Source organism: Armigeres subalbatus, chromosome 3 (genome assembly GCF_024139115.2).
Source record: "Armigeres subalbatus isolate Guangzhou_Male chromosome 3, GZ_Asu_2, whole genome shotgun sequence".
Taxonomy (NCBI): Eukaryota; Metazoa; Arthropoda; class Insecta; order Diptera; family Culicidae; genus Armigeres; species Armigeres subalbatus.
Genome location: NC_085141.1, coordinates 231,052,919 through 231,070,862, shown reverse-complemented (window position 1 = coordinate 231,070,862; position 17,944 = coordinate 231,052,919).

Below are 17,944 nucleotides of genomic sequence, written 5' to 3'. Positions count from 1 at the left end.
CATTTACGGACTCGATCATATTGGTGCCGTTCGACGTTCTGGATTTTATTCGAATAAGCGATTGAAACTAATGCTGAGCACTTCTTAGTGAGTTTGGTCACCTTTAGGTGGTGATTTTTCATGAATAAGGGATTGGAACTCATTCAGTGTGTTTGTTCTTCATGACCTGGAACCTTGAATCGTTCCAGTTGATGGCCCAATGAGGGCATTTATTATTATGGGTGCTAGACCTGTGTGCCGATCGAAATTTTATCTCCGGAAGTTCTTATAGGAATTCCTCAGAAAGTTCCTCTACGAATTTCTCCGGAAGTTCCTCCAGGAATTCTTCCGGAAGTTCATCCAGGAAGAATTATTCCGGAAGTTCCTCCAGGAATTCTTCCGGAAGTTCATCCAGAAATTCCTCCGAAAGTTCCTCCAGGAATTCCTCCGGCAGCTCCTCCATGAATTGCTCCGGCAGTTCCTCTAAGAATTCCTCCGAAAGCTCCTCTAGGAATTCCTCCGGAAGTTCCTCTAGGAATTCCTCCGGAAGTTCCTCCAGGAATTCCTCCGGAAGTTCCTCCAGGAATTCCTCCGGAAGTTCCTCCAGGAATTCCTCCGGAAGTTCCTCCAGGAATTCCTCCGGAAGTTCCTCCAGGAATTCCTCCGGAAGTTCCTCCAGGAATTCCTCCGGAAGTTCCTCCAGGAATTCCTCCGGAAGTTCCTCCAGGAATTCCTCCGGAAGTTCCTCCAGGAATTCCTCCGAAAGTTTTTCCAGGAATTCCTCCGGAAGTTCCTCCAGGAATTCCTCCGGAAGTTCCTCCAGGAGTTCCTCCGGAAGTTTCTCCAGGAATTCCTCCGGAAGTTCCTCCAGGAATTCCTCCGGAAGCTCCTCCAGGAATTCCTCCAGAAGTTCCTCCAGGAATTTCTCCGGAAGTTCCTCCAGGAATTCTTCCGGAAGTTCCTCCAGGAATTCCTCCGGAAGTTCCTCCAGGAATTCCTCCGGAAGTTCCTCCAGGAATTCCTCCGGAAGTTCCTCCAGGAATTCCTCCGGAAGTTCCTCCAGGAATTCCTCCGGAAGTTCCTCCGGAAGTTCCTCCAGGAATTCCTCCGGAAGTTCCTCCAGGAATTCCTCCGGAAATTCCTCCAAGTTCATAAAGGAATTTTTCCGGAAGTTCCTATAGGAATTCCTCCGGAAGTGTAAAACTTCTTCCGGAAGTTCCTCCAGGAACTCCTCCGGAAGTTCCTCCAGGAATTCCTCCGGAAGTTCCTCCAGGAATTCCTCCAGAAGTTCCTCAAGGAATTCCTCCAGGAATTCCTCCGGAAGTTCCTCCTGAAGTTCCTCCAGGAATTCCTCCGGAAGTTCCTCCAGGAATTCCTCCGAAAGTTTCCGGCAGAACGTGGAACGTTATAGACGGAAGCGGAGACAGCAGACCCCCCTTTTTCAGGAGAAGAAACGCCGCCTGGAAAAAGCGTAGTGCGAGGAAATGGAACAGCTGTGCCGTTCTAAAGAAACACGCAAATTCTATCAGAAGCTCAACGCATCCCGCAAAGGCTTCGTGCCACGAGCCGAAATGTGCAGGGATAAGGATGGGAGCATCTTGACGGACGAACGTGTGGTAATCGAAAGGTGGAAGCATCACTACGAGGAACATTTGAATGGCGCTGAGAGTACAGCCAATGAAAGTCAAAGCAGCGGAGGAGATGACTACGTCAGTTCAGCGGACGATGGTAGTCAACCAGCCTACACCTTGAAAGAAGCTAAGGATGCCATCCAACAGCTAAAGACAAATAAAGCAGCTAGTAAAGATGGTATCGGAGCTGAGCTCATCAAGATGGGCCCCGAAGAGCTGACCACTTGCCTGCACAAACTGATAGTCAGCATCGGGGAAACTGAACAGCTACCGGAGAAGTGGAAGGAAGGGTTTATATGCCTTATCTACAAGCTGGAGCTGGAGTCGCCTACAAAGTGATAGCCCAGATCATCTTCCGTCGTCTGTTATCAAGCCGGCTTCGTTGACGGCCGCTCGACAACGGACCAGATCTGTAAGGCAAATCCTTCAGAAATGCCGTGACTATCAGGTCCCAACGCACCATCTGTTCATCTGACAATTGATTAAAAGGTGTCATGCGGAGAGCCGGATGTAACAGCCGGGGTACGATATTCACCAGATCCAGTCAATTTATTTGTTTTGCAGATGACATGGACATTGTCGGCCGAACATTTTTAAAGGTGGAAGAACTGTACACCTGCATGAAACGTGAAGCAACAAAAGTTGGACTGGTGGTGAATGCATCGAAAACAAAATACATGCTTGTGGGCGGAACCGAGCGCAACTGGGCTCGTCGGGGAAGCAGTGTTACGATACACGGGGATACCTTTGAGGTGTTCGAGGAATTCGTTTACCTTGGATCCTTGCTAACGGCTGATAACAATGTTAGTTGTGAAATACAAAGGCGCATCATCTGTGGAAGTCGCTCCAGAAGAAACTGCGGTCAAAAAAGAATTACCACCGCACCAAATGTGTCATGTACAAGACGCTGGTAAGACCTGTGCTGCCGCTAACCGCAAGTCGAGCACATCTGTACGTCGAGCACATATGGAGGCCCAATATCATACTACAAACTTTTGCAAAGTTGCTCCATTTTGCATGATTCGTCGAAAAATTTTAAAAAAAATTACACGGATTTTCGAATTTTGAACTGAAAAGTTTTTTTACATGGGACGCTTCCCCCGTGTAAAAAAGAATCGGGTGTATCCAGAAGGAAGCTAAAGCCGATGGGCATAGCATGTTGCAAGAATGCCGGACAGTAACCCTCCAAAGATGGTGTTCGCTTCTGATCCGGCAGGTACGAGACGGCGTAGAGCGCAGCGAGCGAGGTGGGCAGACCAGGTACAAAACGACTTGGCGAGCGTGGCGTTGATTCAGTGTTATCTGTTTAGATGTAAACTAAATAAATGATTTCATGAATTTCTTGAATGACCAAGGTCATGTGCCATATTTGGATAGGGCAAATTGATCTTTGGTTACGGAAGTGTTTTCAAATAAAATAACACCGGAATGAACTGGAATGAGTTCAGATCATAGTGTGTCCCTCTTCTATTGTGTGCTGTGACAAACTTGTTCCGGAAATGGTTTTGGTTTTAACATTGTATTTATGTTGGTCTTAACGTTTGTACAAAAACTGGTTGGTTTCACTAATATATGATTTTTTATATGCTCTACAAGGAGTTTCATACACGAAACTAGATTCGTATTTTTGTTTTTATGTACGTCTTTGGTTTTCGTGAATAAAACACAATGAAGCTTGTTCACTGGCTGTAAGCTACTTTGTAGTCATGCTGTCTAAGCTATCTTGACAGTTTTTCCCCTAGTTTTTCACATATGGTAATATGGTATAGTTCGGAGCATAAAATATTCATCTTCATGAAGCAACTGTGGTCCGAGTTTTGGCAAACATCGCATGATTAATCAAAACATAGAATGACATAGTCAGACGACTACACCACCGACTCATTCATTCGACTGTCACTGTCACATGGCAGTTACTCATAATATGTGATGTTCCAGGAGAGCCCCGATTTGTGTGAATAGATCACAAAATTGTGTTAACCACTTTAACCGTGTGATAGCATGTGTTTTGGCATTTTTCAGCCATTCTCTCCGTGCAAAAATCAGACGTCTTCGGTATGATACGCTTCTCGCATATATGTGGCCAAGCTTGCCCACATAATTTCTCTTTCACTGGAAGAAGAAATAGAAAAGCAAGAGGTGCAAAAGTTGTTCATAAAATATAAAGGAAATCCAACAAGTCCTAAGTATTAACATATTTGCAAATAATTTTTATTTCATTCCTGAAGTTTATCAGTCTACTCACACACAATGCAGATTACACTTCAAAAATCCCAAATTAGCTAATGCTTCAATGGTTTTCGTTTCGACTTCCGAACTTCCGCTTTTACTCATCTCAGTCTCAATAAAAAAAATCTACTTCCCTGGTACTCCTGCGACATTTGCTTTTGCTTTCCACAAACAGCCATAAAGTTATGCATCTTTGGCACGAAACGTACAACTTTTGACTGCCAAAGTGGGGGAAAACTGTTATTTTTCACAGACGATAGCACAAGCCTCTCGCTTGGCCTCACCCATCGGTCGATTTGTGTTGTATGTTGTATTCGTACCCTGAGGGCAGGCCGAGATGAAAGGTTTATGGTCCAGGAGCACTCAAGTAGACAAATTTACGAATCCGACCAACCGTTCAAGTGTTTCGACTATTGCCAGCTGGTGAAACCTCGTTTGCGGGCAAACCAGCGAGAAAGTCGCTACAAAAGTCATGTCTCTGTGACACAATATATTATTTTAACGACTTCTGCGACAGTTTCGGCCAATAGAATTGAACGATTTGAACTTGATGGTGGCAGCTTTTGTGTGGTTGAAAATTATTGGCGACCTCAGCTAATGGTACCATACGATAATTGAAAAGAACCTTCGAGAAATACATAGAACTCGTTATTCATTCGTGGAAAATTGATATAACTTCAGGTCAAGCGTTAAATAACTGGCATACGATATATCGACAAGATTTCACCATTAATATTTAATAATTATGACAGAACTGTACTATGCTCCATATGATTGTAGTTATCTCTTCAACAACATGAAAATCCTTTCATCTGAGGAAATCATGCATTATTAATGGAAATAAAATTTTAATATAAAAGTGCATTTTCCCATATCGTACGCGCCATTACACTTGATCAAATTTTTTTACAAATGAAAGTGTTTTACGGCATATGGACAGTTAGTGGAGGAGAATGGGAGAAAATGATGCAACACTAGGATAAAGAGTATCGCATTAAGATGGAACACATTACTCTCAGTTCACATTTGGAGGGACATTATTATTTTCAAAAGGCGGAAACACACATCAGACCGAAGGCAGAAAGCTAGCGGAGGAAGCTTGTCATTATGGCATAAACCGGGGGATGGAGAATTTCATTTATAATCGAAAACAAACAATCGACAATTAGTAATCAAAAACAATTTATAATCTACTGGTGAATCGGACACTTCGCTTTTCTCGATTTCTACACTTCATTGGAATCTTTTAAATGTCAAATTGTCACCGAATTATGTACGACATTCGAATTTCTTCACAACTCACTAACTTTGAGCATTTTCATGATTTCCAAACTATTCCATTAAATTTCTTTCTACATATTCTACAGATAGATAAATTTCAGAACATTGTACCATAACGTAAAACTAGTAATATCAACTTAAATTATTGATCACGATCGACATATATAGTCAACAAGTGTAGTACTTTTATTCAAATTTAACTAAATTAAGTGGTCTGTCATTATCCCAAGAAGAGATGGGTGTGCTAGAGCGTGAGTCAGGTGGCAGGGTGGCCCCAAAACGTCCCCCCGATGCAAAACGCCTTTTGTGGTTTCCCTCATATTTACCGTCCTCATATTTACCGTCCTTTACAAAACTAGATCTAAAATTATGTAGGATAGGCGAAGAAAGTTTCAAAATAGTGCATGGGAAGGTCGGAAAAACCGAAAATTTCCACATTTTGAAGAAACATCTAACATTTTGGCGAGGCAAAACGCCCTAGTGGCAATAACCTACAAAGTACTTGCGTCTTCACGGACTATCCATACTAGAATGCTGATTCGCCGACGCGTGGTACTTTGTTCCCTAGGAGCTGCCAGCTAAAAGGCGTTTTGCCTCATGAGTTTTCCGGCAACAGAATATCACCACTTTTTTGAAATGTGAATATTATCAATATGATTGAGATTTTGACAATTTTGAATGGCATCAACTAGCTATCTTGTTTAACTGATGCATAATGTAAAAATACCCATGAATAGCGTTATAAATAAGACAATATAGCAGTGTTTGCTTAGCTAGGGCATATTGCCCCCCCTTCCCCTATCCAATTAATGCACTCCGAAAAAAGTTTACCAAATTTTCGAACTTCGCTAACAAAACATAAGTTATAAATTATTGTCTTTGTGAAATAATTTTTCAAGTGTCAATGCATTTCGAAACTTTTTTTCAAAATTTGAAAAGCGTTCTTAAATCTTGCGGAAAAACAAATTTCTATTACCACTAATCAGCGATATTGTTAATTTTACTACATCAATCAAGAAAACTGCAAACAAGTGCAAGGTCAGCTCCTGTGACTATCATGCTTGAGCTCTAAAATATTTCCTCGCAATCTAAGTTATGATAAATTATAAAATTACACACTGCGGCTATTCACGAAAACAGTTTAGCAAATACACTTGAACTCCTTTTTAGCCAAATAAATTCTGAACAACTTCCGAAACGATTGCTTTTCTACATCGAAGGCATTCTGTTCTGCAAATTGTTCCTCTTACTTTCTAAACAGCACGAACACGAAACGACAGCATCGGTCTCTATTTACCGAACAAATTTCAACTGAGTAATGCTGATTGGACTATTTTACATTTCCCCTGTCCGAATCAGTTACGCTTGAATGGATACCAAAAGGATGCAAAGAATGTCCTTCTGAACTTCATGGCTGTAGAGTATACAAAATTAAGGGTATATAACATTCCAAAAGATGAGTTATTTCGCAGCTAACTTGAATCTGTATATTTTGGGAACAATAAACATTGTAAATTGCGAATTATTTATGGAAATATTTTTAAAATGCAAAAGTGACAATACTCAGAATTCTTTGAAGTTGTGGTAAATTTAGAAAATTTCTAATATATTCTTGATATTTAGCAAATTATTTTACGCAAAGGGCAAATTCAATTTATTTTTGAAACTTACATATATCTTCTTGTTTTTTAATTGGCACTTTCCATATTTTCTATGGAATACATTTTATTTCAGTCGTTTAAAATGAACCATTTCTTACTGATTTATGATTTTCCTCTACTAACTGGCTTACCAATATAAACCTAATTTTAAACAAATTGAAGAATATCTAGGGCAGTCTCGAACTTCCATAGAAACATTTATTGCCTTCAAAAACCTCCTAATGCAAAATTCTATTCCGTTTGCTTGATTTGTTCTCGAGCTATGCAGAAATTTTTGTTTTATTTGTTTGGGAGCAACTCCTTTCAAAGGGGTGAGGGGTTTCAAACCATCATAACAACCTTGCCGTAGTTGGCTACACGTTCGCCTTTCAAGCGAATGGTCATGGGTTCGATTCCCAGCCCCTCCACCAAACCCCTCGTCAGTCGTCGGATGCGCAGCCTATGCGGTGGCGTATTGGGGTGCACGCCTCACCGTCGTCGCGGCTGCCTGATGACGACTGACAACTTGTTCTTCTCGGAGGCATTCCTCCAACGTTACCCGGATAAATGGCAACCGGACAATGCAACGATCATTGGATACACGACATGGATAAAACGAACACAATGGACTCACGACGAGATGGACCAGCAACGACAATAACAATGAATAATGGAAAAATCTAAAAATAGATTCTGTGTGGATTCTGGCTGCAGAATACCACAGTAGATCTCGGCACAGTAGCGGTTAAGTAACACAGAGTGCCTATCAAATAAAATAAAAGGAATAAAAAAAAACAACCTTGCTCGGCTCGAAATACAACTGCAAACAAATTTACGGCTCAGTATTTTCTTACTTGTATACTAACCACTAACATACCATGTGAGTCTAAACATGGGTGCTGACCCTTTACGCACCATGTGAGACTAACTAGGATGCTCACCCTGTCACCTGACTCACGCTCTAGCACACCCTGCCATTCCTCCTGACACACCATGTGGGACTTACTTAGGTTCTCACTTCTGACATGCCATACGAGGCTGACTTGGGTGCTCGCCCTTAACATGCCATGTGAGTCTTACTTGGGTGCCACCTCTAACATGCCACGCGAGGCTGACTTGAATGCTCACTCTACTCTCCTCTGCCATGCCTCGAGGTGTCGGTAGCGATAGGTACCAAAAGTTCTACGTTACGACCCTCCTACCTCGGCATGTGCAGTGGCAGCCCATACTAACAACTAAGCGCTCACTCTTCTGCCATGCCTCGGTGGCAACTGCGGTTGCCACCCGCTGCGACACTCTTACCTCGACATGTGCAAACCTCTCACTCACTTCCCGCGCGTTAATTAGTCATGCTTGTCGACTGCTGCTCGGCGCGCAAGAATCTCTGCAAGCTGCAGGCAATCTGAGTGGTAGCAGTCGAAGCTGTGCCACTTCTCCACCGCTTGGCACATCCTCTGGATAAGAGTATCCGGGGTTGTGTCCCGACCGCAAACGTCTAGCATAGCTCTTCTTTCGATGTCGAAACGAGGACATACGAACAGTATGTGCTCTGCAGTTTCATCAACACTTGGGCAGTCAGGGCAGACGGGGTTCTCCGCATGGCCAAACCTATGTAGGTACTGCCGGAAGCAGCCATGGCCTGACAGGAATTGTGTCAGATGGAAGTGAACTTCCCTATAGGGTCTCTCCACCCAGCTCGATATGTTAGGTATCAGATGGTTTGGGTCCACCTACCTTTAGAAGAGTCATCCCACTCGAGCTGCCATCTGGCAACCGAAGTCACCCTCATGTGTTCGCGGGCTCCTCTGGAGCTACGTAGCTCGAAACACTCCTCATCTTCCCGGATAACCAGCTCGACTGGCATCATGCTAGCAATCACGCGGGCTGCATCGTGTGATATCGTGCGGTAGGCAGATATCACTCTGAGACACATCAAGCGGTACGTGCTCTCCAGCTTCCGCAGGTAACTAGTTACCCCCAGAGCTCTCGCCCAGGACGGGCCGCCGTACCAAAGAATAGATACGGCAACACCAGTAGCCTACGTCTACTGGCACACACCTTGGAACTGTTGGACATCATCCTCGATAATGCCGCAACAGCAGTCGAAGTCCTCTTGCACGCATAGTCGACATGGCTGGCGAAGATCAGCTTGTCGTCTATTACGACCCGAAGGAGCTTCAAACTCCGATTTGATGCGATCGCGACTTCTTCTTCTTCTTCTATGGCTCTACATTCCAACTGGAACTTGGCCTAGCTTTTCAACTTAGTATTCTGCATCTCCTCAGTTATTAAATGAAAGCTTTTCTATGCCCGCCATTGCATGAGTGTGGCTAGTATGGCAAGTACAATGGATACACTATGCCCAGGGAATCGACAATGTGTCTAAAACGGAAACACCATAGACCGGACCGAGAATCGAACTCGCCATCTCCGGATTGGCAAACCTACGCCTTTGCTCACAAGGCTACTAGAGACCCGCAATCGCGACTTCACCCACGTGAATCACTGCATGTTGAACCGACTTGAGGTTGTTGACGATAACAACCTCCGTCTTATGTTGGCCGAGCTCCAGGCCTTTAGCGCTCATCCAATCCTCCACCGTGCTGATCGCGTGTGCTGCGTTCAGTTCTACCTCGGGAATTGACTCCCCGTAGACCTCCAAGGTTACGTCACCAGGAGGGAACTTAAGCTTCAGAACCCCGTCATACATAAGGTTCCATGATAACGGGCCCAGTATTGAACCTTGCGGAACTCCTGCGTTAATATATACGCTTCTCTGGCCGGTATCGGTCTCGTATAATAGTACACGGTTCTGGAAATAGCTTTCCAAAATCCGGTACAGGCCCACCGGCAGGCAAAGGCGGTGTAACGAGAGCGCTTGCGCTGTTGAATGCGTTCTTCACATCAAGTGTCATTAACGCAAGTTATCGAATACCTCGCCGTTTCTATTGGATCGCTATCTTGGTGGTCTTTCCCACCGAGTTAATAGCGTCCAACGTGAACTTACCCTTGCGAAAACCAAACTGATTGCTTGACAGGCCGTTAGTACCTTTTGAGTACGGGGTCAGCCTGTTGAGGATGATCCTCTCTAGCAACTTGCCCGTCATGTCTATAAGACAGATTGATCTATGCGGCGAGCATGTTCGGGTTCACTATGATTGCTGCCTTGAGAGCGTTGTTCGAAACTCCATCAGGCCCTGGAGCTTTGTTCGTTACCAGGGATTTGGCCACCGCGAGGAACTCCTCGTTCGTCACCGGAGCCACCATTTCGGCCGCACCCATATTGCCTTGCGGAGGCAAGGAACTTGTGGCGTGAGGAGGCCAGGAACTTGTGGCGCGGGACGGGAAAAGTCCTCGATAATCCTCGCCAACCGTTCGGGGGGTGAAGAACTCCCTTTGGCCTTGGCCATCAATATCCTGTAGGCGTCACCCAACGGATTTGCGTTGGCTCCTTCGCATAGATTGTCGAAACACGCTCTCTTACTGCTCTTGATGGCCTTGTTAAAGGCCAGTTTCGCAGCTCGAAACACTTCACGGCGGCCCGTCTTTTATGCTCGGTGCGGGCATGTTGCATCCTCCGTCTAGCCTTGAGGCAGATTGATCGAAGGGCCGCAATCTCGGAACTCCACCAGTATACCGGGCGTCTGCCTTTCTCGGCAGGGCTTTCCTCGCCATGGTGTTGTCACACGCGCGTGATAGGACAGCTACCAACGCATCCCCGCTTAGACCTTCAGTGTTGGCTTCCAGTCCCAGGGTCGCGGTGAAAACTTCGCTGTCGAAGTGATTGGTTCTCCACCCCGGACCTGACAGGGATCCCCGGACCTTGGATGTTGCACGCCATAGTTGATCTTAAAGCGAATTGCTAGATGATCACTATGGGTGTAACCCTCGTCCGCCTTCCAGTCCAAGTCTGGTGCCAGACCAGGACTGACAAACGTTATGTCAATCCATGACCCGACACCGTTCCTTCTGAACGTGCAGGCGGAACCATCATTGACTAGCACTGCGTCGAGCTTCGCTAGCGCCTCTAGTAACGCTTGACCACTTCGATTGGTGCAACGGTTCGTCAACCGACGTAGACTAGTACAAATACATATACTTGTTTTTTTTTTTCTTTCGTAATGCTATAGTAGATTATGAAATACAATAAAATACGTAAAAAAAATTTTCCCCTGCTATAATGACCGGTTTACAACCCACTAGATCAGACGATAGCCTATCGATCATCTGGTTAAACTGTTCTAATGGCCACTTTGGTGGGGCATAGCAGCTACAATAGAACACACCATTGATCTTGGATATCGCGACTCCCTCAGCAGATGAGTGTACTACCTCTTGGATCAGGTACCGTCCCGTCATTGCAAATAGCCACCATCCAAGACCCGTCCGCCACATTATTGCCGTTATCGACAGGGGCGTTGTACGGGTCAGACAGGAGGGCGAAATCGGTCCTCCACTCCGAGACCGACTGCCACAGCAGCTGCTGAGCTTTTGCACAGTGGTTAAGATTCAGCTGTGTTACTTGCACGGCTTATTCTTATTTTTCTCTTGGGACACGAAGATCCACCCATAACGTGGTTACAGGCTTGCTTTTTGCTGGCGCAAATGAGGCACTTTGGTGCTTCATCACATTCATGCGCCTTGTGCCCTTTCTCACCTCAACGACGACTCAGGTTGCACCGATAGCATCTGTCCACTGAAGGAGGATGGAGTTTGCTCACTGGGCATACTGACCAACCGATTTTCAACTTCCCTCGCTCTATTACCTTTTTGGCTTCCGCAACCGGTAACCTAAGGTAGGCTACCTGCGTGCCAAAGGGACCGCCTCTTAGGCGTACAGAGGTCTTCTCGATCTCTGTACCGCACTGGTCTTTGACGGCAGAAGCGACGTCGTCCGCGTTCGTGACCTCGTCCAGTTGCTTGCACTAGAGCGTCACTTCCGCCCCCAACGACCTCACCTGACCCAGCGCCGAAAGCTTTTCGGTCGCCCGCATCGATTTAAGGACTTCAGCGTACTTTGCCTTATCAGTTTCCAGCAACAAGGCCTCGCTTATGTCCTTAGCTTTTTTTGCGGGTCGATATGCGTTCGACTTCCCCTTTGCCCTACTGACTAGCTGCCAGGGATTTTCGGTCCCTTGTGCCGGTGGCACAGGCTGGTTGGTACCCTCTTGCGGCCCGGTGACTTGCGCCTGGTTGGTGCCTTTCGCCTTTTTTGGGCCGAGAAGTCATCTTCTCGGGTCGACGCCCTTCGGGCTCCTCTGCACCCAAATCTGCTCCGTCCAGACGCGAGTCCGGAATAATTTTCGAAGCGCAAGTAAAGATGCTGAAGTTTACGACGAGTGGTCGTGTCTTGTATACAACCCACCTGATTTTTTTTTTCAAATTGGCCAATTGGCTGTCTTTTAACAGAAGCATCACACACTTTTTCGGCTCATCCATATAGCTTCGCTACGGCAGCGGAAATGAGAGTACCTCCGAAAAAAAACTTAAAAATCAATCTTTAGCTTTTTCAATCCGACCTAGGTCCCAAAACTTGATCGCAGAGTGGGTGTAGAGTGGAAACACGGTTTCAGGACATTCGGAAACAAGCTGGGAACAGAAATCACACGCAGACAAAAATTACGTTTACGAGTGGAAAATTGTTTTGAATTATAAACGATATTTTTGTGCATGCGTTGACGTGCATGACTAAAGGTCAGTTTAAACTTCACCGTTGGATCGATTAAGGGTCTGTCTCATTTGGAGAATTAAACTGAAATTAAACTTAAAAGTGACATTTCAATAATTATCAAATAACCCTGCTCGCAGAGCATGATTACTTTTGACAGATATCGAATCATTTTGCATCGATGTCTTATTGGAATTGCTGGGTAGCACCAGCCATTCTTATGACTGGGTTATTTGCTAATTTTCGAACTGTCACTTTTAAGTTTAATTATCCAAATGAGACAGAGCCTAAGACACGTATGCATTTCGGACAACTATCGAGGGGTGAACCAAAAGAGTAATATAAAGATGAGCTCATTATCTCTAAACACAGACAAGTGAAAACAACCCGAGTAAGCTGCGCATTCATCGGAGAAAGTGCATTACAGACAGGGTAGAAATATTTCACAGTCAATGCAGTGAAAAACATGGATCTCAGTATAATCTGCAGTCGCCTTCATCGCCGCCGTGGTGAATGCGACTGGGTGCAGCCGAAAAATCACTTCCAACACCGACAGTTCAATTTCGCATTCAGCCACTCACAAGTCGCTCTGACAGGCTGCTCAGTTCGCGCCGTACCGTATGACTGTGAGTGGCCCATTTAAACGCGTGGTGAATTTTTTCAATTTGGTGGGTGAATGTGTACATTTTGCTGTGGTAAATTTCATCTTCGCGGCGCAGTGGGTGATGTGAGTTCTGTTGTTTACTTTTCTGCCTCTCCGGGAATGTGAGGTTGATTTCAAAGCAGGAAGAAAATAAAAACATGATATAAAAAAACATCACCTTCATCCAGTGCTGCCGAAAATTTACAACCCTGATTACAGATGCAACCTGGCGGAAGATTGAGGAGCGTAGAGAAGAGAAGCGAAGGCAAGACAAGAACCAGATTAGCCGAACATGAGCCCCGTCAACAAACTTATTAATAGGGGGAATAACTTGCCGTTCAGTACATCTCTTACATAAAAGAAATTAAAAATCGTGAAATACTAAGTATAAGCAAACAAAACTTTTGTAAAATATCGATAACTAACACATTTATACCGCATCCCTCTAAGTTTTGTGCAGTACCCAGCGTTCGATTCTGGGGGGTTCTGTTGCCATACAACAAGCCACCAACGACCGAACGACGACAGAAATAAATGGCAAAATAGTCGAGAGCGTCTGCTGTTAATGGGACACATTTTCGTCATTCCGGGTGAGTGGCGAACGATACATATCTGATCACAGAAAGAGACGACCTTTAGGAAGTGCATTTATTCAAATTTACTAACCTGAGCTCAGTTCTGTCCATTGGTCCGTCTCAAACCAGCTCAAAAAGTTGATGCTTACCGTGGAAACGAGAACTGCTATCAGATTGTGTATTGGATGCGACCGAGCATATTTGGAAAAGAATGATATTGAAAGTCAATTTTGTTTCAGAGATTTTGAAATGGGCGGTCGAGCTTCGGCAACCACAGTACCGTAATGAAATAACTTTAATTCAAGTGCAGGGGTTCATACAATAAGGAATAAGTGATTCCGTGCGTATAATAAATACTTATTCTTTTAATTTTTATTCTGTATATTTTCTTTAAAATATGCCTAGGGACTCGGCAGGTATTTTCGTCTGTTCGTCATAGTCTCGAAAACCAATAAAAAAGACGCTTTTTTGTAAAACTCATACGTACCAAATCGTAAGCTCAGGAGAAACGTTCTACTATAGTGGAGTTCTAGCAAATGTACGTTGCTTTCGTTGGTTTTAGCCCCTACGACGAAGGACGGAAATACCTGCCGTGTCCCTAGTTGTTTTCAAACACACATACTTTAACTTTTTCCCATTAGATTTTGCTATCTGTTACAATGATTTCCGGACAACAATGCATCCTCGCATTATTTATTTTCGACAACAAAAACACAGTTAGGGGAAGGGGGGGCAATATGCCCTAGTTAAGCAAACACTGCTCTATTGTCTTATTTGTAACGCTATTCATGGGTATTTTTACATTATGCATCAGTTAAACAAGATAGCTAGTTGATGCCATTCAAAAATTGTCAAAAATCTCAATCATATTGATAATATTCACATTTCAAAAAAGTGGTGATATTTTGTTGCCGGAAAACTCATGAGGCAAAACGCCTTTCAGCTGGCGGCTCCTAGGGAACAAAGTACCACGCGTCGGCGAATCAGCATTCTAGTATGGATAGTCCGTGGAGACGCAAGTACTTTGTAGGTTATTGCCACTAGGGCGTTTTGCCTCGCCAAAATGTTAGATGTTTCTTCAAAATGTGGAAATTTTCGGTTTTTCCGACCTTCCCATGCACTATTTTGAAACTTTCTTCGCCTATCCTACATAATTTTAGATCTAGTTTTGTTACGGACATATTAATGACGGTAAATATGAGGGAAACCACAAAAGGCGTTTTGAATCGGGGGGCGTTTTGGGGCCTCTTCCCCTAGGTCAAATGTGAGACCGGATTTGTTTAAATAGTGCTCACATGTACCATTGAGCAAAATCATCGTCTTTGTAAATGTGAGGCTATTTTTTACGAAATATTGTATTTTAATGCTTCGGAACATCCATAAATTACGCAACATTTTCAGGAGTAACATTTATAAGAGTAATGTTTTAAAGATGACATCGTATATAATTATGCATATTACTACAAAACGCGACTATTGGGGATAGTTGATACCTAGATCACTACATTTCACGTAACGTATTTTATTGATTTCCCCTAAACATTTTATGGGAATGAAACGCTTCAAGATTGCACTGAGCTGTCAGTGCTGTTGCGACTCTATTGGTCCAACGACGCTTCCTTGATTCTATCACAAACGCCCGAATGACACTCGCCCGAATTCCATTCGCCCGAATGACAAACGCTCGAATGTAACAGTCGCCCGAATTCCATTCGCCCGAAAAGACCAAACGCCTGAAAAGACCACTCGCCCGAATGGGCCACTTTCCGAATGGACCACTCGCCCGAATGGACCATTCGCCCGAATAGGTTATATATTTATGTACACCTCCAGATTTTAAAACAACATGTTATTTTTTCTAATCACATTAAAAGAAAAAAAAATGCCAATCACCTGGAATATATGAACGTACCAGTTTGTCTAGTTTTCTTTAATTTCTGCTATTTTAGATGTCTTCTTAGCCTACAGTGGTCGTAGAGTATCAGTGGTCGCATTTCTTTGTTCTAGTTGAAACTGTTTTGGAACGCTGTAAAACGAAGGACTTCCTTCTTTCAAAAGCGTATTCCACTTATTGTGCCTCCCTAAAAAGTTATTGAAAGTTCAAGGAATACTGTTTAGGGTATTTTCATAGACCGACCATAGTGAAGGGGAGAAAAGTGGGTCTCTAGTGGTCTTTTTGTGCGTTGATTGGCGACCATTCACATGAGTTCACTACGTTAGGCATAAGTACGTTAGCCATGATGGACGTTACGCATTACGGACGTTAGGGATAATCTACGTTAGACATAATGGTCGTCTGGCATAATTTTGCCTTCTTTATGTCATAGGCTGTTCTTTGGGTCATTTATGTATAACGTCCATTATGCCTAACGGGTACATCCCATTCACATGATTCTTACTTACATAAAAAAAATTACGTTTCTTTGGGCAAGATTTTCGAACCTCCGAAAATACCTTTGTTATATCTTAACATGAAAAAAGTGCTAAGGTATCGTCACATTCTGATGGTCATAAGGGTACATCACGTCGTCACTGGCGTTACATTATACGTCGTGGCTCGTTTTTGCTTATCTTAAAAACGAATTTTGTTTGAACCTTAATACTTAGGGAAGAAATCATGTCTTCAATACATTTAGAAAGAACAATGTATGAAGAAAAGAAGGGCGAATTCCTAGTTGCTCCCTTATTTTTGACGATTGGCTTAAATAAATACCCTTGCAACGTTAATTTTCGCTACAGCTCTAATTATTCATTTCAGGATGCTTGTGAACCGGTATAAGTGTCCAGCATAAAACATATTTTAATATCTGATTCTCTCAACAATGCTGAGCGATTGAAACTGACTTTTTATTCTATGTGAATGGATTGCAAGACAGTGATGAGTAGATTTTATTTATAATCAATGTTAAATGGTGCTTTACACCTCGGGAAAATTTTCTGTCGGATTTTGGTCCCTGTGCCCTGGAGAAAATATCTGCGACCCAAATTCCCGAGATATGAAGCTACATTAAAAGACTTTATTCATACGTATATGAAGAAATCAAGTCATTATTTGAATATAATAAAAAAATCATACTGACATACATAACGTCGTTATTTTTCTTATTATTTCACACATAAACGAAACGAATATTTAGATACATGTGAGAGACGTGTTCAACAAAATATAGATAAGTAGGAAATCAAATATACAATTTCTTTTTATTAGTCACAAAAATACTTTTCATCAAGATATGTGAAGAGTTTATTCGGGCGAATGATCCATTCGGGCGAATGGTCTTTTCGGGCGAACGGTCCATTCGGGCGAATGGTCATTTCGGGCGTTTGGTCTTTTCGGGCGTTTGGTCTATTCGGGCGAATGGAATTCGGGCGTTTGTCATTCGGGCGAATGGATTTCGGGCGAGTGTCATTCGGGCGTTTGTGATAGAACCCGCTTCCTTACCAAAGCAGGAACTCCTTCAGATACTCCTTCAAAAGTTTCTTACGAAATTCTTCCTGAAATAGGAACTTTTCGGAGTAATTCTTGGAGAAAATTTCTGCAGAATAGCTTGTGAAATTACTGTGGAAATTTCAAAACGAACTCTCGGAAAAATCTTGAAGAAATTTTCGGGGTAACTTATACAGGGATTGAAAAAAAAAATCTGAAAAAAATCACCAAGAAAAAAAGGGGAACTTTGAATTTGGTTTTCTACTCCTATTATCAAAAGTTCAAATCTAGCGTAGTAATGTTCGAACAATGCTGAAATTAAAGTCGATTGTTTAGGATGAGTAAGCACAAGATCTACGGATGTTTCATCCCCATGGGCGTTTTGATTCTCTTCTTCTTCTGGAATTCTTCTTTGCTTCTGGAATAATTTCTGGAGGAGTTTCCGGATGAATTTCTGAGGAACTTCCGGAGGAATGTTTGTAAGAATTTCTGGAGGAATTCCTGGAGGAACTTCCAGAGGAACTTCTGGAGGAATTTCCGGAGCAACTTTCTGAGGAATTTCTGGAAAAACTTCCGGAGGAATGCCTGAAGAAACTTACTGAGGAATTCCTGGAGGAACTTCCGCAGGAACTTTCGGAGAAATTACTGGAAGAACTTCCGGAGGAACACCTCGAGGAATATGCAGAGGAATTACTGGATGAACTTCCGGAGAAATTCCTGGAGGAGCTTATGGAGAAATTCCTGGAGTAATTCTGGATAAATTCCGGAATGTTTCTAATGCATGAAATTAATTCACGCCGCCTAATGCATGAAATTAATTCATCAGCCCCGCCGATACAATTTTATTCGGCGCACAGGTCTAGATTGAATA